This window comes from Elephas maximus, chromosome 16 (assembly GCF_024166365.1).
Source record: "Elephas maximus indicus isolate mEleMax1 chromosome 16, mEleMax1 primary haplotype, whole genome shotgun sequence".
Lineage (NCBI taxonomy): Eukaryota > Metazoa > Chordata > Mammalia > Proboscidea > Elephantidae > Elephas > Elephas maximus.
Window position 1 is genome coordinate 57,697,354 of NC_064834.1, and position 25,682 is coordinate 57,723,035.

At 39.0% G+C, this 25,682-nt stretch overlaps 1 non-coding gene across 1 annotated transcript; it reads left to right on the forward strand.

Annotated features, from left to right (window-relative positions):
• The first annotated feature begins 1,353 nt into the window (after positions 1-1,353).
• Positions 1,354-1,460, forward strand: LOC126060052 (U6 spliceosomal RNA). The gene has a single exon (XR_007513519.1). It is a non-coding gene; the product is annotated as a U6 spliceosomal RNA (small nuclear RNA).
• The last annotated feature ends 24,222 nt before the right edge of the window (positions 1,461-25,682 follow it).

Here is a 25,682-nt window from a genome sequence, read left to right on the forward strand (position 1 = left end):
TTTTTATTATTTGATTTACCTTTATTTACTCATTTGTTTATTTTCACAATAAGTATTTGGGGCAGTATTAGAACTGGGTGCTCAATTGAGCCGATTCAACATTAGGGAAGAATATGTATAGAATGACTTACTCTGCCAATCTGACCCTTGGAGAATTTAATTGAGATTCAAGGTGGCAGCACGTTCACTCAAAGACTGTGTAAAAGACCACAGATTTCCTTTTATCCTAGTGTCTGAAGAGACAAAGGAAATATGCAAATGCTTCAATCCTGCTTCCTCCAGCCTAGGGAAGGCAGAAATGTTATGGTCCCCTGCAAGGTAACCACTTTTCAGAGTATGACAGGTGAAACTCGCTTTATGTTATAAATGTGTTCAGGGGAAAAAGAAGAAGGGTAGATAATTTGAATCCTGTTTCAAATGTATTTAGAGAACTTGCTATTTAAGAAAACTTTACAAGGAACATATACAAATCTCTTTATACATATATCTCATAGTCATTCTTTACTTTTCCTTTTTTCATTTTATCTGTACCTTAAAGGCAAAGGAAAAGAAACACCCAAAACCCATTGCCGTGGAGTCGATTCTGACTCATAGCAACCCCATACCTTACAGGTACAGAATTAAATTATTCTGTTCATGCCCACTCTTACCACTGGCCCATGCAAGACTCCCCTTTCGCTTCATTGTGTTATTTTCCCCCTTGATTTATCTTCCTGACTTCTACTTCTCTCCTTCTGAAAGGCACTCACGCTACTGTTTTTTAATATATATCTTTCCAACCGCCCTTCTGTATATTTCTTTAGATATATGTGTATCCTTGAAAAATATATAGTGTTGCTTAACGCCTGTGTTTTTAATTTGCATAAATGGTGTTGTAAATCTTATTCTCCCTTACTTTTCTTGCTTAACAACATGTTTGTGAGATGTAGCCTAACTGCAATATATAAATCTGGCTCTTTGCTTCTGATTCAGCATCATATTTTATCTTGTGCTTATACCATATTTTATTTATTCATTCCCCTGGGAATGGACACGTAGGTTGCTTCCAACTACTGACTGCCACCATCAAAAAAAAAGAGGATAATAAAAAAAAATTGTATGTGTCTCTTTATGAACCTATACAGCCTTTCTTTGAATATAAATCTTGAAATAGAATTTCTTGGTCTCAATAAAATGATGTAAGCAAGTATGCCAGGCACTAACAGTCTATCTCCACAATGAATGGACACGTTAATCACACACCAGCAATGCACAGGGTTTCTAAATACTCTCATCAGCACATTGATACTACCTAAATTTAAATTTTTTGCCATTTAAAAAATTAAGTTAATTATTTTTTATTCCAAATTATCTGTGCTCACTTTGGCAGCACATATACTAAAATTGGAACAATACAGAGTAGATAAACATGGCCCCCGTGCAAGGATGACATGCAAATTCACGAAGCATTCCACGTTTTTGCAACTAGGAGTACATGGCAAGGTGTATATCAATTTTTGTATGAGAGACTGAGTTGATTTGTAAGCTTTTGCTTAAAGCACAATAAATTTTTTTTAATTATCTTTATCATAAAGCCATATATTAACATTTTCAAATTTTGAGATATTTACATACATTTACTCTCTGCAGTTCATTATTAGGAGTCCTGGGTGGTGTGAAAGTTTATGCACTGGGCTACTAACTGAAAGGTCGGTGGTTTAAACCTCCCAGAGGCGCCCTGGAAGACAGCAGAGTGATCTCTTTCTGAAAGATCACAGCCTTGAAAACCTTATGGTACAGTTCTACTGTGTGCACATGGGCTCAGCATCAGTCAAAATCTATACCATGGCAACTAACAACAACAAGAACAACACTTCATTATTGTTGTTGTTAGGTTGTTAAGTGCCACCAAGTTTGTTCTAACTCATAGTGACATTACGTACAGCAGAATGGAACGCTGCCTGGCCCTGTGCCATCCTCACAATCCTTGTTATGTTTCAGTCCATTGTTGCAGCCACTGTGTCACTCTGTCTCATTGAGAGTCTTCCTCTTTTTTGCTGACCCTGTACTTTAACAAGCATAATGTCCTTCTCCAGGACTGGACCGTCCTGATAAGATGTCCAAAGTATGTGACACGAAATCTCACCATCCTCACTTCTGAGGAGCATTCTGGCTGTACTTCTTCCAACCCAGGTTTGTTTGTCCTTCTGGCAGTCCATGTACAGTCAATATTCTTCACCAACATCATAGTTCAAATGCATCAATTCTTCTTCAGTCTTTCTTATTCACTGTCCAGCTTTTGCATACATATGAGGTGATGGAAAATACTGTGGCGTGGGTCAGGTGTGCCTTAGTCCTTAAAGTGACATCTTTGTTTTTTAACACTTGAAAGAGGTCTCTTGCAGCAGATTTGCCCAATGCAACGTGTCCTTTGATTTCTAGACTGCTAATTCCACAGGAATTGATGTGGATCCAAGTAAAATGAAATCCTTGACAACTTCAATATTTTCTTCATTTATTATGATGTTGCTTAATGGTCCGGTCGAGAGGATTTTTGTCTTCTTTATGTTGAGAAGTAATCCATACAGAAGGGTGTAGTCTTCGATCTTTATCAGCAAATGCTTCAAGTCCTCTTCATTTTCAGCAAGCAACGTTGTATCATCTGCATATCGCAGGTTGTTTATAAATCTTCTTCCAATCCTAATGTCCTGTTCTTTGTATATCCAGCTTCTCAGATGAACTGTTTAGCAGATGCATTGAAAAGTATGGTGAAAGGATACAACGCTGACATACACTTTTCCTGATTTTAAGCCATGTAGTATCCCCTTGTTCTGTTCCAATTGCTGCCTCTTGATCTATATACAGGTTCTGTGTGAGCACAATTAAATTTTCTGGAACTTTCATTCTTTGCAAGGTTATACATAATTTTTTATGATCCACACAGTCAAATAGCTTTGCATAGTCAATAAAACACAGGTAAATATCTTTCCGGTATTCTCTGCTTTCAACCAAGATCCATCTGACACCAGTAATGATATCCATCGTTTCACGACCTCTTCTGAATCCAGCTTGAATTTCTGGCAGTTTCACGTCAATGTACTGCTACAACTGCTTTTGAATGATCTTAGGCAAAATTTTACTTAAGTGTGATATTAATGATATTATTTAATAATTTCTGCATTCCGTTGGGTCACCTTTCTTTGGAATGGGCACAAATATGGATCTCTTCCAGTTGGCTGGCCACGTAGCTGTCCTCCAAACTTCTTGACATAGACGAGTGAGCACTTTCAGCGCTGCACCAGTTTGTTGAACATCTCAATTGGTATTCTGTCAGTTCCTGGAGCTTTGTTTTTTGCCAATTCCTTCAATGCAGCTTGGACTTCATCCTTCGGTACCATCGGTTCTTGATCATATGCTATCTCCTGAAATGACTGAACATCGACCAATTATTTTTGGAACAGTAACTCTGCATTCCTTCCATTTTCTTTTGATGCTTCCTGGTTCGTTCAATATTTTCCCCATAGAACCCTTCAATATTGCTATTCAAGGCTTGAATTTTTTGTTTTTTCAGCTCTTTCAGCTTGAGAAATGCTGACTGGGTTCACCCCTTTTGGTTTTCTAACTCTGGGTCTTTGCACATTTCTTTATAATACTTTATTTTGTCTCCTTGAGCCACCCTTTGAAATCTTCTCTTCAGCTCTTTTACTTCATCACCTCTTCCTTGCACTTTAGCTACTTAGCTTTCAACAGCAACTTTCAAAATCTCTTCTGACATCCATTTTGGTCTTTTCTTTCTTTCCTTTTAATGACCTCTTTCTTTCTTTTCATGTATGATGTCCTTGATGCCATTCCACAACTTGTCTGGTCTTCAATCATTAGTGTTCAATGCATCAAATCTATTCCTGTGATGGTCTCTAAATTCAAGTGGGATATACTCAAGGTTGTACTTTGGCTCTTCTGGACTTGTTCTAATTTTCTTCAGCTTTAACTTGAACTTGCATACAAGCAATTGATGGTCTGTTCCACAAACAGTGCCTGGCCTTATGCTGGCTGATGGTATTGAGTTTTCGATTGTCTCTTTCTACAGAGGTAGTTGATTTGATTCCTTTTGTATTCCATCTGGCAAAATCTACGTGTGTCAACACTGTTTATATTGTTGAAAAAAAAGATATTTGCAGTGAAGAAGTCATTGGTCTTTGCAAAATTCTATGATGTGATCTCTAGCATCATTTCTATCACCAAAGGCATATTTTGCAACTACTGATCCTTTTTTATTTTCAACTTTCACATTCCAATCACCAGTAATTATCAATGCATCACGATTGCATGTTTGATCAATTTCAGACTGCAGAAGTTGGTAAAAATCTTTAGTTTCTTCATCTTTGGCCTTAATGGTTGCTGTGTAAATTTTGTCATATTACCTGGTCTTACTTGAAGGCACATGGATATTATCCTATCACTGACAGTGCTGTACTCCAAGATAGATCTTGAAATGTTCTTTTTGATGATGAATGCAATGTCATTCCTGTTCAATTTGCCATAGATCATATGATTGTCCGATTTAAAATGGCCAATACCAATCCATTTTAGCTCACTAATACCTAGGATATCAATCTTTATGTGTTCCATTTCATTTTTGATGACTTCCAAATTTTCCAAGATTCATACTTAGTACATTCTAAGTTCCAAATATTAATGGATGTTTGCAGCTGTTTCTTCTCATTTTGAGTCATGCCACATCAGCAGATGAAGGTCCCAAAAGCTTGACTCCGTCCACATCATTAAGGTTGACTCTGCTTTGGGGAGGAAGCTCTTCTCCAGTTATATTTTGAGTGTCTTCCAATCTGAGAGGAAGAGTATAATTAGCTTTATAAAATGAATTCAATCCATTCTCACTTTATTTTAGTTTATTTTCCACAACCTTTTCTATTAAACTGGAATTACTTGTTTCTTAAAAAATTAGCAGAACCCACCCTTAAATCAGACCTGGGCGTTTTGATGGGTGCGGGTTTGGAGGTTTCATTACCAGTTTATTTTGTTGTTGTTGTTCTTGTGTTATCCACATTTTTATTCCATATTTTACCAATTTGGCATTTTATGTTTCTAGGGATGTATCACATTCATTGAGATTTTCATGTTTATTAGTATGTACGTTTTCCAACGTATTCTTTTATTTTTTAATCTATAATACATATAATTATTTAAGAACAGAAGAAAACAAAAACAAATACGAGGGAAAGTAGAGAATAATGAGAGAATGTATTCCATGTGTGTTGACTCTACAGTTCATCTAGTAGGTATTTTTCAAATCTTATACATATTTTCTTATTTATGTTTACACGAACCCTCATCTTCAGAAAAAGGGTATTTTAAATCTTACACTGTAATTGTTAGTTTATTTTTGTTTCTGATGTAGTTCTGTGGACTATTAACTGTAGATTTTAAAATAGTATTATTCAATACATAAATGTTAATCGTACTTTTATCTTGTTGATGCATTTTTCCTTTCACCTATTCTTCAATTTGATTTGATGTTAAAATTCCTATCCTGGGTTTCTCTTAGCCCACACATTTATTTTCAAACAGGTCAAAAATAATAGTTTTCTTTGTAATTTTTGTGCAACACTATTAATGGATCTTGATTTTCATTCAATCTGAGTTTATCACTTGATCAATGAGTTTAGCCCATCTATACGTATTGTAATTACTGAAGTATATTGGACTTCTTTCTGCAAGCTTCTTTTGTGTTTTCTGCTTGCCATACTTCCCTTTTATATCTTTTCACTCTTACTCTTTTCCCTGTCATTTTTAATAGATCTATATTGTATTTTGCAGGTTTAAAAGCTACTTTTTTTTTTTTTCATTCTTCAAATAGTTCCACTACGCCAATAGGGTTTCCCTTATATATGTGTCTTAGTAAAAAAAAAAAATTCCCCTATTAACTTCCTAAGCTTAAAAATATTCGTGCATCTGGCATCAGATTCTTTCTCTACCTGAGTAGCCCGCTTGACGCTTCCTAGTCAAGTGCACTTTTACTACTAACCCTCTGCTTGCTAATAAACCTCTGCTCACTTGGCACTATTTGTCTCAGTATTTGAATTCTTTCCTATACTGAAGACAAGAACCGAGGCTGTTCTCTAGTAACATATTCTGGTGCCGTGACTTGGATCACAAGCTTCCTCCTTCTTCATCCAGAAAGTGGTGAGTCCACCTCAGAGCGCAGGCTCTCTTTCTTTCCAGCCCAGTGCCGAAGTATCCCTACCTCTACGTGCACGTTTGTGTTTTGTTTCTTCTTGAGAGAGAGGTCTGAGAGGTGCTAGAAAGATTTGTCTGTATTTGGTCTGACTATGGTAATAATGAGTGTCTGAAAAAAAGAGGCACTCCCTCCCTCCACTTCACAGAGGTGTCCGGGTCAAACCTGAGGCATGTAGGGGCCTCACAGGGACTTATAATAATGAATGTCTGATTCTTTCAGACTCCAAAGAAAAGAGGCACTTCCTCCCTCCACTTTGTGGAGGTGTCTGGGTCAAACTCCGCACACTGAGATGTGCAGGGGCCTCACAAGGACTTCCAACTTTGCTTAATTAATAATCAGGCTCATCTGGGGAGCACACATAAGGATTAGTCATCCAGTGCTCTGAGCCTCCTGTCTTAAACAACCAGGAGAGAAACCGAGACACGTAAGAGACGTGCCTGCTGACTAGAAGGGTCACAAAGCAGCACATTTTCGACCCAGAACACCTGACCCCCGCTAACCTCAGCAATACTCATGCCAAGTCATAGAGTCTCTTTAAAAGACCAGTCGTTCATTTACATTTTTGCACCTCTCAGCCCCATCCAACTTCTGGCTAACCTACTTACAACTATATCTTTCGTGTGTGCTTTACAAAAGGGATCAGTGCTACATTTGTGATAGGCTAAGGGATAATTGTTCCAGCGAAGGACCTCTCTCCCTTTCCTGTTTACACACCATTGTGAAGCTAAACACAGGTGTCCTTTCCTTGATCAGCTCCTCCTGCTTTTATGTTATAAAAGAATGAATAGACACTCTGGTCTGCCTCATTGAGTCAAGAATCTTAAGGTTATTCATTAGACTAACTAAAGTTATATTTGTTACCCCCCTTACAAAGAATCTGAGTGTCTGAGAGTATATAAAGAAGTGGGCTACAGGAGTCTACATTATGACAGCTGTCTGTACCCTGATTCCCTCTTTCAGTGTGCAGAAACAATTCATAAATTGTATACAGAAGGGGCAGACATGAGGAATGGGTTTGCAGGTTCTACAGAAAAAAGAAAGGGAGGGGCCCATAAAATAATAAGATTACCCCCTCCTTGGGTATGGACAGAAGAGTGGCTCCCACAAATGCTAAATCATCTCCTATGCCCAATTCCAAGGGACCCCCAAGATTATGTGGTGTGTCAGGGGGTGAGGCAATCAAGGCGCCCAGCTTCAATGGATAGTAAAGTTTGCCAATAAAATAAAGGCTTCCCAGACAGAGGCACAAAGGACCCCCACCCTAAAATGGCTAGCTGGGTATGCAATAATTAGTTTCTTGATAGAAAAAGGACGTCAACAAATATACAGGTTCATGTCCAGCCAAGACCACAGACATAGACAAGAACAAGGACCCCTGAGACAGAGACAGTAGGAAGCTTCTGGGCAAGAAACTTCAGGGTGGGCTACACAGTAAGACTAGTTAATTCTAGAAGCCCAGGCCTGAGAAGAGATGCCTTCTCTGGACAGTGATTTAACATAAGGGGCACAAGAGGTGTCCTACCCCCTATGACTCACTCTGTTCCTTTCCAGATGGGAAACCAAAACTTAGTACCACAGGCCTTGCCTCTGGGATGTATCCTCAAAATTTGGGACAGGTTTGACCCTCAAGCCCTGAAGAGAAAGATATTAGTTTTCTTTTGTAACACCGCATGGCTTCAATATAAATTGAGAAATAGACAAATTTGGCCACAATAAAGAAGTTTGAATTACCATACCATCCCTTTGGCTAGATATGTTTTGCTGGGCACAAGGCAAATGGACAGAGGTCCCTTATGTCCAGGTTTTTATGGCTTTAAGGGAAATCCAGAACTATGTAAAAAGTGTAAGACAGACCCCGCAGTTCTCACCATTGTTATGAACCAAACAATAGACACCTTAGACCCAAACCCTACCAACCCTGCAATCCCACCCCTAAATACCAAAGAAATGTCTGTTCCTCCTACTCCTCCCTACTCCAATTCCTCACCCACAGCGCCTTCACCACCTTACCTGTGCCGCCTTCAAGAAGTGGCTGGCCCTCGTAGACCAGTTCAGGGTACAGGTTCCCTTTTCAATACAGGACTTAGGAAAACTAGAAAACAGAGCTAGGGAGTTTCTCTGATGACTCTAACAACTATATAGAAAAATTTAAGAGCTTAACACTCGCCTTTCATTTGGGTTGGAAAGACATAGTGATAATCTGTAACCAAACTCTCACCCAGAGAGAAAGATTAAATCTCACCTAGGCAGCCAGATGATTTGCAGATGGGCTGTATATACAAAACCAACAGGCCTACACCATGGGCACCGCCACAGTCCTGGACATGGACCTGGGATGGGATTATAACACCCAAAGAGGTAGGTGGACAAGAGACCACGTTAGTGTGACTGGTTGAGGGAATGAAAGCCTACAGAATAAAACCTACCAATTTCAATAAACTGGCTACTATTGACCAAGGGCCCCAAGAAAACACCATTCCTTGGCCCTTTAATGTCTTTGATTCTTCTTTTACTATTTGGGGCCCTGCCTCTTTAAAATACTAACTCGTTTTGTATCCTCCAGGTTGTAAAAGTTTCAATTACAAATGGCTATAATTCAGACTTCATCAAATAATACAAGTCCTGAAACCCTTTGGATCAAGCTGCCCAATGCCTCCATCCTTGGGTCCCAAATTCAAGCTAACCACCTCCCCCCCATTAGGAAACAAGTGCCTCTGCTAGGGCCAGCTCTACGCCCCAATGACAGCAAGAAGTAGCTACAGAAGACAGACCACCCCCCTTCAACAATCCCAAAGATTTGGGAGAATGGTACTTGAGGGGGGAAAGGTATAAGGGGGAGGGGGAGAGTTTACACTCCAGAAGAGGAAGAGACAAGGGTGGTGATATTCTTCAGTAAGATGGTCCCTACACAGTTAAACCTTAAGCCAAAGAAATAATCTCCATAGGCGGTCTTGTCCCTTTTAAATGTTAACAGCGACAGATAAGAGACAAGAAGGATATAAAACCCTAAGAAAAGGACTATGGGGCACTCAGATTCTTTCTCTACCTGAGTAGCCTGCTTGATGCTTCCTAGTCAAGTGTACTTTTACTACTAACCCTCTGCTTGCTAATAAACCTCTGCTCACTTGGCAAAAAAAAAAAAAATTCCTGCATCCAAATTATAGCCACAAACAACGTGAGAAGCCATTAGCTTGCTAGCTCTCTCTAAAGAAGATGTTTAAAAACCTGTTCTTGAAAAACATCTGTTCTTTGAAGACTGTCCTTAAAGGCTATTTTAATATCAACAACTTTTTAAAAAAATGATTACAGGTGATCAGCAGTTTAGTATTCCTCATGGAATTCAGCACCTTATGAGAATATGACATTAAATGTAACTTATAAGGATATATATAGTGTTATATAGGTTAAAAAAAAAAAAAAGCCATTGCGTTAAGCTAGCAGTAAGCCACAGTAAAAAGACAAAAGAATGTTGAACCAAGTGTCAGAAGAGTCAAAATGTCTAGATTCTAATCCCGAAACAACCACTAACTATTGGTTTTCTGGGCAACTGAATTCAAGTTCTGGACAGAATTTCTTTGTCTATGCAATGAGGGGTTTCAGTTAGATTATAATTAAGTTTCCTTCTATCCTTAGTATCCTACTGACTATATCCACATTTTGTAATGAATACTGGAATAAACAAGTGTACAGTTGCCATCCAACTCATCACGATCCTATAAGACAGAGTAGAACTGCCCCACAGAGTTTCCAAGGAGTAGCTGGTGGATTTGTACTCCTGACCTTTTGGTTAACAGCTGAGCTCTTAACCACTGTGCTACCAAGGCTCCTTGTATAAAATTCCACACTCAATCTAAAATCGAATGGCTTTTCTTTCACCATTTTGCTAGTTTTCAGAATTTAAGTGTACGTCGTGGCAAAGAACTGGGCATCAGCTTAGAATAGTATATCTTATGGGGTTGAAAAAGAGAATTATCACTCATTTGCTATAAAAAAAAAAATAAGCCTCAAATGTGAAATTCTGCCAGAGAGAAAAGTCTAGTTACACTTTAATTTGTCTGTCAACCAACTCAATTATATGTATTTAAAGTCAAAAGACGTGAAGCACAGAAGTAAGCATTTTTCATGTTTTCCCTCTCCAGAGTCTTCTTGTTAGAACCTCATTTCAATTTTGAATTGAACTTTTAATTTTACTACCCAGAGGCAGTTAAAAGAAGAAGGAGAATGAAGGTGGTGAACAACAAAAAATGGAGCCGTAAAAGGAACACCTGAGAATTGGGAGGCTTGCCCTCCACTTGCTTTTCTCTGCTCTGCGGTCAAAGGAAATCACTTACTCTGTCTCGGCTTCTGCATTCTGTGCTGCTGAAAGTGATAGTGACCATCATATTTGCAAGATAAGAGGTTCTCAGAGAAGATATAATGAGAAATAAGTGTAAAAAAGTCTGAACATTTTTAAAGAGCTGTAGATATTTATGCACTAATAATGGTATTCTTGACACCTGGCAGAGTGGCACTTTAACCCATATCCTCCTTTCTGGGCTAGGTCGGGCATTTGTGCATGTGTCTTGTAGGGAAGGGGAGTAAAGAGAGCAGACCAAGAGACAACATAATGATACTCATTATAGTAAAGAGGCTGACAATGCAAGGAAGGAGTCACTGTGACAGGAGACTAGAGTCATGGGGTCAGGGAATTGGCTCTTTTTATTTTTTGAACTAAGACATCCCCATTTTATTTTTCACTTTTTTCAATCAAGAAACATGATGTTTGGTGTCTTATTACTTCTACAAAGCTGAGCTGTGATGGAATGCTTCTATATGCTCTTGGGTGTATAAAGCAAAGAAATGCACATTGTTATGTATTTCTAGATACTAACCCATGTTGTTATGCACTTCTCTCGCTGTCTCTTTCTCTATATATATATGCCATTATACATAACACATAAAATCAAAGGATCAAGTGAAGCTGAAATTCGGATAACCAAGAAAATCAGGGCTATAGAGCAAGCATGTATTTTAAATTTATGTGTGATGTGCAGGTTGAGGAGAAAAGAAAAAAACACTTTTCATTAAGCATTTACTACTTCATAATCACTTTGCTGGGCACATTTTATATGTATCATTTTATCCTTCCAATAAACATATTTTTAAAGGTGAGGGACATGAAACATGCCTAAGATCACAGAATTATTCTCATAAATGATGTGAGATCTCAGATTTGAACCTAGGTCCATCTGAGGTCTAAGACCAGGCTTTTTCTATCTCCTATGGCATGCGGGAAAACCCTGGTGGCACAGTGGTTAAGAGCTATGGCTGCTAAACAAAAGGTGAGCAGGTTGAATCCAACAGATGCTCCTTGGAAACCCTATGGGGCAGTTCTATTCTATCCTACAGGGTCGCTATGAGTCAGAATGGACTCTCCAGCAATGTTTTTTTTTGGGGGGTGAGGGTATGACATATGAGGTTGCCATGAGTCAGAATTGATTTGATGGCAACCGATTTGGTTTAATTTAGTTTTGCTGCATTAAAAAAAAAAAAAAGTCAATTATCTTCAGTTATTTATGCCCACAGAGTCTGTCTTTGCCTTTTTCCAACCATCTCCAAGAATGAAGTAGTATTAGGGGAAAGAGCTGTCTATTCCAGCTAACTTCCTTTGCACATGTTTTGACCCTTACTCTTTAATTCACCATGATGCTTATCATCACAGACAAGTGATATGTCCATGTTTCTGCTTCTTGTCATCCTAAGGAGAAAACTTTTGTCACAATTAGGACTTTTAGGCACCGAACGCCCATCTCCTATAAATCATACGTTAATTAGTGCCAGGCTGTCAAAATACAGGTTGTCAAAACACCCACATGAATTGCACAGATACCAACGCTAATCAACACCTTATTGTATTCACAATCTGTTGAACAATGAGGTTAACTACATTCCATCAAAACTCACTGCATTAAGAAATGTGCTGTATTTAATGTAGCTAGTGGACCTGTCACCCTGTGCTCCTAGAAAAGGTATTCATACCTCTTCATTATTTTGAAGAACAACATTTATGTCTCAGTCAGACAGGCAATGGGTCACTCCCTTTGTCCTTTCCATATGAGGCATAATTTATGCAGTTACCTTCCAGTGCTCTGGGTATTTTATTGAATGACTTTTCTATTTTTTATTATATATAGAAAGACTGAGTGCTCTGGTTCTATTGTATATGAAGGCAATTAGTTGAGTGAATTATTCCTGGAATTATGAAAACAGTAAAAAAAAAAAAAAAAAACTACCTCACTGAAGGTAATAAAACAACCTTTATTATAAAAAGTAAAACAAACAAAAGCACAACCCTCAAAACATGTTATTTTCTTTTTCTCTCAATAACCTAACAAAGGCAATTCAAATCATTGATTATTCATGTAAGTGTATTCATTTTTACTTCACATACCGGATTCTTGTGAAGTAAATGCTAAAGGACATGCACTGGGAAATCTTGAAGAATTATGAGATTTCCGCCCAGTTATGTCTCCAAGTGAGGGATACATATTAGAAATGGACAAAAAGGATTTTACTTGGAAGCAATGAGATAGCATTGTCTTGTATTAGGAAGGATGGCTTACAATGCAGATTTAGAGAAAAACCTTCCACTACTCCACCTGTCAAAACAAAATGGCATTCGGGGATAGCTACTTCCCACATTTTAACATTTGGGTAACAGCTGATTTCTAGTACAGATGGTAACCTGCCCTTCACGTAGAGTTGTCTGCTACTGCAGCTTGAAGGAAGGCACCTGCTACCTTTTTCCCTAGCACCTAACACTGACTTCTCCATATGCTGCTGAAAAGAAGCAACAGACTTCCTCCATGTGGCCCAATGGCTCTCATGCCAAATGAAGGCAGAGAAGTTAGCAGCTGAGGAGTTGTTTCCTCCTAAAGTTGGTCATCATAAAGAGCACCAGCATTGGAGGATCAGTGAGACCCAATGGAATAGTTACTGACATCAGGTGTAAACAGTTGTATTTTTTTTTCTTCCCACCCATTTCCAACATTTTTATTTGCAAAAAAAAAAAACAAAAAAAAACCCTGGTGGCATAGTGGTTAAGAGCTATGGCTGCTAACCAAAAGGTTGGCAGTTTGAATCCAGCAGGCGCTCTTTGGAAACCCTATGGTGCAGTTCTACTCTGAAACACGTGGGGTTGCCATGAGTCAAAATATTTAACACTTGTAAATTCACATGGCATGCTAGTCTATTAAAGGTGGGAATTCCTGAGTTTCAAAATAATCTTTTAAACTATGCTAGCATTATTTAAGCATATTTGAATGCAGAACTCTTAAAAAAGAAAAGCAAAGCTCCTACTGAAATATTTTCCACCAAAGATGCCTTAAGAAATATCGTCCTACACAACCCAAGTATAATAAATTATTTTTACATACAAATCTCAGGTCAGTCATGCCAGGAGATTTTCTCATTCTTCCATCTCTGAGCGGTACAAATGGCTAACATATTCAGCTACTAACAAAAAGGTAGGAAGTTGGAGTCTACCCACAGGTATCTTGGAAGAAAGGTCTGGTGATCTACTTCTGAAAAATCAGCCCACTGGAATCCCTGTGGAGCATAGTTCTACTCTGACACACGCGGGGTTGCCATGAGTTGAAATCAACTCAACAGCAACTGTGTTGGTTTTTCTCTTTTTTATATATATATATAAAGAGATACCTTGCTTCAGATAAGCTCCATGAAAATATTTCTCCCCTCACGATTTATTATTTATTATATCTCCAACACACATATGCCTATATGTAGAATAGGCACATCTCAAATATTTCTTGAATGAGTTTATCATTCAGAGTTCTGTTGCCACTGGCTCCTTATCTATTCTCATCCTTTTAGTCTTCCCCTTTAGCTCCTATAGCTCTCTTGGCCCATGACAAAATTAGCCTCAATGTTTACTCTCCCACTTTGCCTGTGTTTGATTTTTTGATCTTTGTTGTAAGTTATCTACCTGAATTCTGACCTTCTGCTTGTCATGGCTCTATTCTGACTCAACCTCGCCTGACTCATGGTCCAGGTGCTCCTCTGACCTGTGTGATCTCTACGCACTCAGCTTCCAGTTCCAACTTCTGTCCTGAGACTCCCAAACAGTTGCAAATACACGTCACTCTTACCACCAGAGTCCACACAAGAATGAAGCCTAGCCAAAGGAGACAGGCCAGTTGGACATAGAGATGCATCGAAGAGAGTCTTAGTCTGGGTTCTCTAGAGGAGCAAAATCAGCGAAACATATATATGTAAAAACATAAAGAGAGATTTAGTTCAAGGAAATGGCTCACGCAATTGTGGGGGCAGGCAAGTCCCAAACCTGTGAGTCTGGCAGCAGGCTAGGGGCCTCTACTGGCTCCCAAGTTTGCAGAGACTACTAAATCCAAAATCAATAGGTCAGGCAACAGGCTGGAGGAGCTCCAGGGGTTTGCAAATTCGAAATCTGCTGGTTAGGTGACAGGTTAGAGACTTCTGTAGGCTTACGTCCCAAGAACCAGAGGTCAGGCAATAAGAGAAGTGTAGGGTCGAGAGAGAGCAAGCTTTGCCAGAATGTCTGTTTATATACTGGAGGCAGGTCATGGCCCCAAGGAAGCTCCTCTTTCAACTGATTGGCTGCTCACATCAGATCACAAAATGGAAGGTGATTACACAGTGTCCACAGGCTGGAAACACCAATAAGGGCCTACTAAGCCGTTGCCCAACCAACAGAAATAAACCAGCGCCAATGTCCCAGTTAAGAAGCTGGTCACTGGATAAGATAAAAATCAGCAAATTCAAAAGAACAAAATTAATTGCAACTTACCCAAAAATTAGTTATTGCCTACCATGTGCAAAATTGCCGGGAGAATCTATATGAGTCACAAAGAGGCACTGATACTGAGATAACTTATGGCTCAGGCTCAAAAGTGTCTTGGATACTTGCTTCCTGCCAGAACAAGAACCATTTCTTCTGCAGTCATTTGTTGGCCTTGATGTATAGCTACAGCTTCTTAACTCAATCGTCTAGAGAAACCTGACAGTTACAACTTCTTGTTCTTTTAATTTCTTGATTTTTTTTTTCCACAAAAATCACAAGAGAACACTGGGCTGCTGTGATGGGATGAATGTGAGGTCAGAGTGGGCTGGGAAAGAGCCCGGAAACCCTTTTTCCCTTCTACAACTCAGGCAAACTAGTTGTGAAATGTAATTAAGGTTCAGTCTCATTTCTGTTCCCTTACAGGATCATGCTACAATGAGAGACACAGAAGCAAGGACAGAAAGGATGATTGGTACCCTGAGGTGGCATGAATATAATGAATTAATTTCCCGACAGCATTTTTTTGACTAACAACGCTGTGCTGAATGTGGTGTGTCTGCGAACAAATGCCAGTCATTCCGGGCTGGCCCAGCTCTTTCACCATATTCAAAGCAGAGTCCCAACTGCACAAAGACATATGTACAAGGATGATCATAGCTCCACGGTTTAAGTGGCAAAGGACCTAAAAGAACCTAAATATATATCAATGAGATGGAGTAAATAGATATTACATAAATGGAATACTGTCCAGTATTAAAATTTTTGAGGGTGATCACAGGCTTATGACCTATTCGAGTTACAATGAACCACACTTAATGACCATTCTTTTTTGGGGGCGGTACGTCTTATCATTAGTAATATATACTACGTACAGTGTTACGGAGCATGATTTCCTGATGTCATCATATCTGTAAGCTTATACATAATGTTTCCAACCCCCAAAGACAAAGAAAGATTGGATTTATAAAGATACTGATAATAAAAGGCAAAAATAATGAAAAAAAAAGAGGAATTTGACTTACTTCAGAACTGACTTATGACAGAGGCTGGGATGAAGTCCCGTCGTAAGTCGGGGACTACCTGTATATCTAAGAGTAGTATACTGTTAATTTGAGCAAATAAAGGTAGGGTATAGAACAGTCTGCATAATATGCAACTATGTGTTTTAAGCACATTTCCTATGTATTTATGTATATATATGTATACGCTTATATATGCATAGTGTATTTCTTGACAGATAACTAACGCAACTCATACCTGCGAGAAAAGAAATATCACTGTACAACTTTTTGTACCACTTAAATTTTTATTATGTGCTTGTATTAAGAAGAATAACCCACCCTATCTAGACATTAAAACCAATGTTCTGTCTCAAAACAAAGAGGAAGAAGGAGGTAGAAACCATATATCATACTTTCACTTTAGAATAACTAATGTATGCCACCATTACGATTAATCCATTTTATAACCTAAATAGTAAGGTTCTCACCCTGGGGTGCAGGCTTTCAGGGCATTCAAAAAAATTGAACAGAAAAATTTCAGTATTTCTGCTAATATCTATTTTTTTTCGAGAGGAGGCATTGCTTTCATCATATTCTTAAAAGAATCTAAAAACTAAAAAATATTAAATGCTGTTCAGCTTACACAGACTTTATAGAAAGCTTTTATTAAATGCTGTCTATTCTCTAGATTACATATGTTATTATTTGATAAAACAGTGGTGTGACATGCTTGCTTGGCAGGGTGATAAATATTCATCTCTTTTACTGAATAGAATGGTTTGTAATCTTATCCTGTAGTTGTGGATACGCATTTATAACAACAATACCTTATTCTGGGCTTTTCAAATGATAGCATATAGACCCCCGTGGTACTTGCCAGCTAGAGTTTTGAGCCCTCGGAACAAATAGAATGCACCTTTTTGCAGCATCTATTTTACTCACGAATGTAAACTAGTATTTTATATTAGAACAAAATTAGATTGATTATCAGGAGCCCTGTGGCACAGTGATTAAGCACTCAGCTACTAACTGCATGGTCATCAGTATGAACCTACCAGTGGCTCCACAGGAGAAAAGATCTGGCGAAATGTTCCCATAAAGATTACAGCCTAGGAAACCCTATGGGGAAGGTCTACTCTGTCACATTGGGTCACTATGAGTCCGAGTCAACTCAATGGCACCTAACAACAACAACAAATAGATTATATAAATTGAAACTTGTTTTTGAGATAATACTTGAGACTAAATATGTCGTGTGCTCCAGAAAGGGATGTGATTCTTGGTTGGAGCCTCATAACTCCTGGAAAGTGTATTTTCTATCTGTAGCACTTTGGTGGAAGCATTTATAAGTACCTGCCTTACTGGAACACTTATACACTGCTGGTAGGAATGTAAAATGGTACAACCACTTTGGAAATTGATTTGGCGCTTCCTTAAAAAGCTAGAAATAGAACTACCATATGATCCAGCAATCCCACTCCTTGGAATATACCCTAGAGACATAAGAGCTTTTACACGAATAGATATATGCAAACCCATGTTCATTGCAGCACTGTTTACAATAGCAAAAAGACGGAAGCAACCAAGGTGCCCATCAACGGATGAATGGATAAATAAGTTATGGTATATTCACAGAATGGAATACTACACATCGATAAAGAACAATGATGAATCTGTGAAACATTTCATAACTTGGAGGAATCTGGAAAGCATTATGCTGAGTGAAATTAGTCAGTTGCAAAAGGGCAAATATTGTATGAGACCACTATTATAAGAACGCAAAAAATAGCTTAAACAGAGAAGAAAATATTCTTTGATGGTTATGAGGGGGGGAGGGAGGGAAGGAGAGGTGTTTTCACTAAGTAGATAAGAGCTATTTTAGGTGAAGGGAAAGATAACACACAATACAAGAGAGGTCAGCACAACTGGACTAAACCAAACGCAAAGAAGTTTCCTGAATAAACTGAATGCTTCGAAGGCCGGTGTACCAGGGGTGGGGATTTGGGGACCACGGTTTCAGGGGACACCTAAGCCAATTGGCATAATAAAATCTATTAAGAAAACATTCTGCATCCCACTTTGAAGAGTGGCGTCTGGGGTCTTAAAAGCTAGCAAGCGGCCATCTAAGATGCATCACTTGGCCTCAACCCACCTGGATCAAAGGAGAATGAAGACTACCAAAGACACAAGGTAATTATGAGCCCAGGAGACAGAAAGGGCCACATAAACCAGAGACTACATCAGCCTGAGGCCAGAAAAACTAGACGGTACCTGGCTATAACCGATGACAGCCCTGACAGAACACAACAGAGAACCCCTGAGGGAGCAGGAGAGCAGTGGGATGTAGATCTCAAATTCTTGTAAAAAGACCAGACTTAGTGGTCTGACTGAGACTACAAGGACCCTGGAGGTCATGGTCCCCAGACCTTCTGTTAGCCCAAGACAGAAACCATTCCCAAAGTCAACTCTTCAGACAGGGAGTGGGCTAGGCTATGGGATAGAAAATGATACTGATGAGGAGTGAGCTTCTTAGATCAAGTAGACGCATGAGACTATGTGGGCAACTCCTGTCTGGAGGGGAAATGAGAGGGTAGAGGGGGTCAGAAGCTGGCCAAATGGACACGAAAAGAGAGAGTGGAGGGAAGGAGTGTACTGGCTCATTAGAGTAGAGGGAGAGCAACTAGGAGTATATAGCAAGGTGTATGTAAATTTTTATGAGAGACTGACTTGATTTGTAAACTTTCACTTAAAGCACAATAAAAATGTTTAAAAAAGTGTCTTACATTTATTAATATTTACAGTTTATGTTTCTATTTCTTTATTCTTTCCTTCCTTTTTTTTTCATTACACACATGAGGAATTAGTAGGTACCCATCACGAACATACAAAAGACTTGCTCTCTTGGAGCTTACATTCTAATTCAAACACATCATTTCCTTAGAGCAACCACTGAAGATAGATTAATGTCAGTCTCTGGTTAAATAACTTACCTCATCTGAACAGTAAGTTAGAAGCTCTCCAAAGACAAAACCAGGTGAATTCTTACTGGCTTATAGCCTACTCAGGCCTGAGTCCTGGTATTCCCCTTGTATTCTGGGGTTTATCATTTTTTAAACTGTGTCCTTTTGGTTGTCTATTCTTCTTTCCCCATAAAGTAAAATACAGGTAATACTAGAACAGAGAAATATGAAAATTGCACTCAATGAAGACTGCCAATGGTTCTTAACTGACACGCAGAAACATTAGCCCTTTCAGTCAAAGAGTTTCTAGCAAAACAAAAGCATTTGGTTAACCATATAGAACTTGGTGGAAAGTACATCTATTGGCACAAAGTTTGCATTCCTTGCTATAAACACAGAGAATCTAGCTAATTATATGCAAATAAGCCTCACTAACAAACATCTAAATGACTCAGCCTTGTCTTCATTAAGCTAGAAAATATAGCACATTTGTCAGGTAATTAGACAAGGAATATTAATCAAAGATGCTTGTAAGTCCTAATGAGTTTATTGATTGTTGACCTCGATGCTAGTAGTAGTGGCAGAAACTCAAACAACTAAAGTTATCTAAGTAAGCAAATGCTGATCTTCAAATTTTTGAATAAAGTTCATTGCTCACTTTTGAGATATACTGTGCAAAATTTTTCTTTATGCAAACTTTCTCATGGAGGGAAAACCTATATTTAATGTTTGCTCTTGTCTCTCATTGCCTGCTTTGCACAGAGAATCATGGGCAACTTCCATTTTGCAGAGAGCATGTGTGGATGGGAGAGCTGGAAGTTACTCTGTGAGCTAAGGACAGAAAGACAGGGCAGGGAACAAATAAAAAGGCAAAGAATTGAGGAGCAAAACTGAATTTGTTTATTACTAGCAGTTGATCTTGAAGCCGATTTCCCCCTTACTCCCTTATCCTCAGATTTCAATAGCTTCTTTTCACTTCCCTTTGGCTAAAATGGCTGCAGAGAGCATTTCATTGCCAAGCTTAATGCTAGCTAAATGCTTTAGGCACCACTGGTACCTCTTGAAACATGGCGCCCTTTCTATACAGTAGTTGCTTAGTTACTTTTCTGTAATAAAACACTCTGTTCTCTACTGGCTGATGACTGGATCGAAAGTTTTAAAGTGTAATTTAGCCCTTGTTATTTACCATTTTAAGCCTCTCCAATTGGGCCTTCATACCATTCCTTGGTACTATTGATTTATTTCAATTAAGATTCCCCATTTCGAGCACCACAATTAGCTACTGTCACTATTGATTCCTATCACTAGGGATTTGTACATGGTTTCAAAGTTGATCACTGACAGTTTAGCCTTAGTCCATTGAGGGTGAATGAAAAGTGAAGGCAGCTAGAACCTTCTAGTCAAGAACCCCCTGATAATAGCAACTGTGGATACAGTACTTAGTATGCAGATGATATTCTACAAGCTTTGTATATATTAACCTTTTTAACTCTCACAACAATCCAATAAGGTGAATTGGATTGTCATGAGAGTTATTACCCCCATTTTTCAGATGAGAAAAATTGAAGCAGAGAGGTTACTGTCCAAATCACAGAGGTAGTAAGTGATGAGGCCAGGATCCAAACCAAGGCAATCTGGCTTCAGGATCGATGCTCTTCACCACTATAATTGAATATTATTGAATGAGTATAAATATTCCTTTTCATTTGCTATAACTTCTAATTTTCCTAGGCTCATACTTCATACATTCCATGTTCCTATTACTAATGGATGTTTGCAGCTGTTTTTTTTTTTTCTCATTTTGAGTCATGCCACATCAGCAAATGAAGGTCCCAAAAGCTTGGCTCCATCCACGTGATTAAGGTTGCCTCTACTTTGAGCTCTTCCCCAGTCACACTTTGAGTGCCTTCCAACCTGAGGGGTTCATCTTCCAGCACTATATCAGACAATGTTCCACTCTTATTCATAAGATTTTCACTGGTCAATTTTTTCAGAAGTAGACTGCCAGGTCCTTTTTCCTAGTCTGTCTTAGTCTGGAATCTCGGCTGTGCTGTCCACCATGGATGATCTGGCTGGTATTTGAAATATCAACAGCATAGCTTCTAGCATCACAGCAACATGCAAACTGCCACAGTATGACGAACTGACAGACAAGTGGAAGAAAGCAGAGAATACCAGGAAGATGTTTACCTGTGTTTTATTGACTATGCAAAGGCATTCTTCTGTGTGGATCATGAGAAATTATGGATAACATTGCGAAGAATCGAAATTCTAGACCACTTATGTGCACTCACGAGGAACCTGTACATAGACCAAGCGGCAGTTGTTCAAACAGAACAAGATGATACTGCATGATTTAAAGTCAGGATAGGTGTTTATCAAGGTTGTATCCTTTCACCAAATTTATTCAATCTGTATGCTGAGCAAATAATCTGAGAAGCTGCGCTATATGAAGAAACTCACTAGCAACCTGCAATATGCAGATGATACAGCCTTACTTGCTGAAAGTGAAGAGGACTTGAAGCACTTACTGATGAAAATCAAAGACTATAGCCTTCAATATGGATTACACTTAAACCTTAAGAAAACAAAATCCTCACAGCTGGACTAATAAGCAACTTTATAGTAAACGGATAAAATATTGAAATTGTCAAGGATTACATTTTATTGGGATGCACAATCAATGCCCATGGAAGCAGCAGTCAAGAAATCAAATGATGCATTGCATTGGGCAAGTTTGCTGCAAAAGACCTCTTAAAAGTGTTAAAAAGCCAAGATGTCACTATGAGGTCTAAGATGCACCTGACCCAAGCCATGGTATTTTTAGTTGCCTCATATGCATGGGAAAGCTGGGCAGTGAATATAAGGAAGACCAAAGAAGAATTGGTGTCTTTGAATGATGGTGTTGGCAAAGATTATTGAATATACTATAGATTGCCAGAAGAATAAACAAATCTGTCCTGGAAGAATTACAGCCAGGATGCTCCTTAGAAGCAAGGACGGTGAGACTTTGTCCCATGTAATCTGGACATGTTATCAGGAGGGACCAGTCCCTGGAGAAGGGTACCATGCTTGGTAAAATAGAGGGTCAATGAAAAAGTGGAAGACCCTCAATGAGATGGATTGACACAATGGCTGCAACAATGGGCTCAAGCATAACAATGATTATGAGGATGGCACAAGACCAGGCAGTACATAGGGTCTGTTGTGCATAAGGTTGCTATGAGTTGGAGCTGATTCAACGGCACCTAACAACAATAACTACAAATACTCCTTGTAATAATGGCTACTTGCTCTGAAAAAATAAGCTTCCATCATAGGTCTCTCTCAGCTCTGATTCTCTGCTTGTTCCAAGCTTTGAAATTGAACTGACTGATATTGATTATACATCTAGCTAATGGGACAATCAGGGCTCCCTAGGTGGGACAGATGGTTAAGTGCTCAACTACAAGCCAAAATGTTGACACGTTCAACCCACCCAGAGATGCCTCAGAAGACAGCCTGGTAATCTGCTTCTGATAGGTCACAGCACTGACAACTTTATGCAGCAGCTCTACTCTGAGACACATGGCGTCATTATGATTCAGAATCAACTAAACAATAACTAACAACACTAAGAAAATCAGAACCAGAACTCAGGTTCCATTTGTGCTTTACTTAATTTTCTTTCCACTATATCATTCTTACTGGTGATGTAAAGGTTGAACCATATAAAAATGTGATATTTGACCATTCTCAATCTCTACAACAGTAATTTCATATTTTTCAACCTAATACATGGGAATGACAGTAGCTCTTTTTCCCCCAAGAAAAAGTTAGCAGTCTCTCTATAAAATGAGGGATAAATAATTTGGTATAAATGTTTCTTTGATTGAAGAATTCACCTCGTGGCAAACGACACTCCTCATTGCCCCAATTCTCTTACAAAATAAACTGTATACAGTATGTGAATGCCAGGGCATTTCTGTCAGCATCTGCTCATAGAATTCGAACCTGGAGTGCACCTGTCTAGAGGCTAAGGTTTGTTGCTTGAATTTATGTCATACTGAATCCTTACTTTTACAAATATTATACCCACTAGGGGACCAATTAGTCACAAGGTTTTTGCATGGAATTTTCTCTTGGAATTGCCAACACAGGTAAAGAAGCCATGCAATATGTAACTGCATGCCGCAGCTCAACCAACACTTACACACCCATGTAGGATACAACTTAATGTAGGTAGCTCTCATTCTCCTCAACTCACAACCATTCCCTCCTCTGGTTACTTTTACCATCCTCTTTTACCTCCAATCTTTTAATACTTTCCAAATTCTACCTATTCTATCAACACTACTTTGTTGCTCTTGTAACATCTCTCCTTGTTGTTGTTGTTAGATGCCGTCGAGTTGGTTCCGACTCATAGTGACCCTATGTACCATAGATAAGGACACAAATGTCCTATGTACCACAGAAGGAAACACTACCTGATGCTGCACCATCCTTAACAATCGTTGTTATGCTTGAGCCCATTTTTGCAGCCACCGTGTCAATCCATTTCGTTGAGGGTCTTCCTCTTTTCTGCTGACCCTGTACTTTACCAAGCGTGATGTCCTTCTCCAGGGACTGATCCCTCCTGATAACATGTCCAAAGTATGTAAGACACAGTCTCACCACCCTTGCTTCTAAGGAGCATTCTGGAACATCTCTCCTTAGCTCTTGTAATAGCCTTCTGAGCTCCTCCCCGTCAATGCACCCATCACACTGTTGCCATAATAAGCTTCTGAACCAATGCTCTGCTTATATTATTTGTCTATTCAAAAAACCATAAGTAATTCTCCACTGCTTACCAATGAAAATATCCTGCCTGATTCAAGATCGTGTATTTTCCACTCCATAGGGACAGTGGTGGTTCTTTGGTAGAATTCTCACCTCCCATATGGTAGACACGGGCTTCACTCCCACCAATGCATCTCATACACAGCTACCATCCATTTGTCAGTGGAGGCTTGCATGTTGCCATAATGCTGAACAGGTTTCACCTGAGCTTCCAGACTAAGACAGAATTGGAAGAAAGACTTGGTGATGTACTTTTGAAAATCAGTCAATCAAACCCTATGGATCACAACAGTTTGAGCTGCAACCAATCATGGGGATGGTATAGGACCAGGTAGGACTTCATTCCACTGTGCATGGGGTTGCTGTAAGTTGGGGCCAGCAGCAGCAAAAGACAACATTCTTCACTCACAGCATACTTCCCACTTTTATTTCCTCTACTGTCCTACATGGGCCATACTACTCACTGTATACCAAGTATGCCTGAGCTTTCTCACTTCTATGTTTCTGGTTAAGCTGTTGTTCTACTCTATCAACATTATACTCATTTTTCAAGGCATTAGTCAAATGTCATTTGTTAAAGCTTAATGAAGCTGCACCTGACCTCTTGCTTGAGAGTGATGATTCCCTACTCTGGAACCCATTAATTCTGCACCTTTCTTAAGGCACGCCCCACATTTTTTTTTATATCCTCAACAAGTATGTTGTGTGGGAAACTCTGGTGGCATTGTGGTTAAGAGTTACAGCTGCTAACCAAAAGGTCGGCAGTTTGAATCCACCAAGCACTCCTTGGAAACCCTGTGGAGCAGTTATATTCTGTCCTTTAGGGTTGCTATTAGTTGGAACGGACTCAACAATGGCAGCAGATTTTTTTGGTTTTCAACAAGTGTGCAAGTTTCTTGAAAGGGGTGACTGACTGTATTATTTATCTTTAAATCCCCAACATATAGCAAATAGTTTACACAGAGCAAGCTACAGTAAATAGCAGTAGAATGAGTGAGTAAATATATTCACCTCAATAAATTTTCAACTCTCCTTTTCCTATGTTAGGGATCTTTCTTACTGAATTTCCCAAAGTTTGCACAGTGGCTACTATAACCCATGGAATTCAGCTGTGTCCACTATATTATGAAGAGAAAACAATGTTAGTTGAAATGTCAACATTAGAGATTGGGCCCAAAGCACTGAATATCTGTTTTTAATTTCTACTCTAATCCCTTTGCCCATCATTCATTTTACATACTATCTGCTCGCTCTTTGCTTGTTCTGGTGCCCTTTCTCTAGCTCATAATAAAAGTTGATTCCAAGCCCATCACCAACATTTCCTCTGTGAATTCTTTCTTAAAATTCATTCTGGGAAGAAAAGACTTCTTGACTTCTATGGTCACTATTATTTTACTTTATCCCTTTGTTGTTGTTCTTTTCACATGCCATTATGATTGAATTGTTTTAATGTCTTTCTTTTCCACTATACTGTGATTGTCTTGAGAGAAGGAGACAGATCTCATTCATTTCTCTCTCTCTAGTGCCAGCCCAGAAAACTTTCTCCATAAATAAGTATAATGCTCAACCAAATGGAAGCTGTTGTTGTTAGGTGCCATTGAGTTGATTTTTGACTCATATCAAACCCATGTGACAGAGAACAACTGCCTCATAGTGTTGCCTAGGCTCCAATCATTATGGGGTAGATTGCCAGGTCTTTCTTCCGCAGAGCTGCTGGATGGGTACAAACCACCAAACTTTTGGCGGGCAGCTGAGCCCTTAATTGTTCTGCCACCAGGGCTCCTTATGAAAGCCAGTTAGTACAAAAGTGAGGACTTAAATTAAAAACGAGGACAAGTTAAAGACTGACT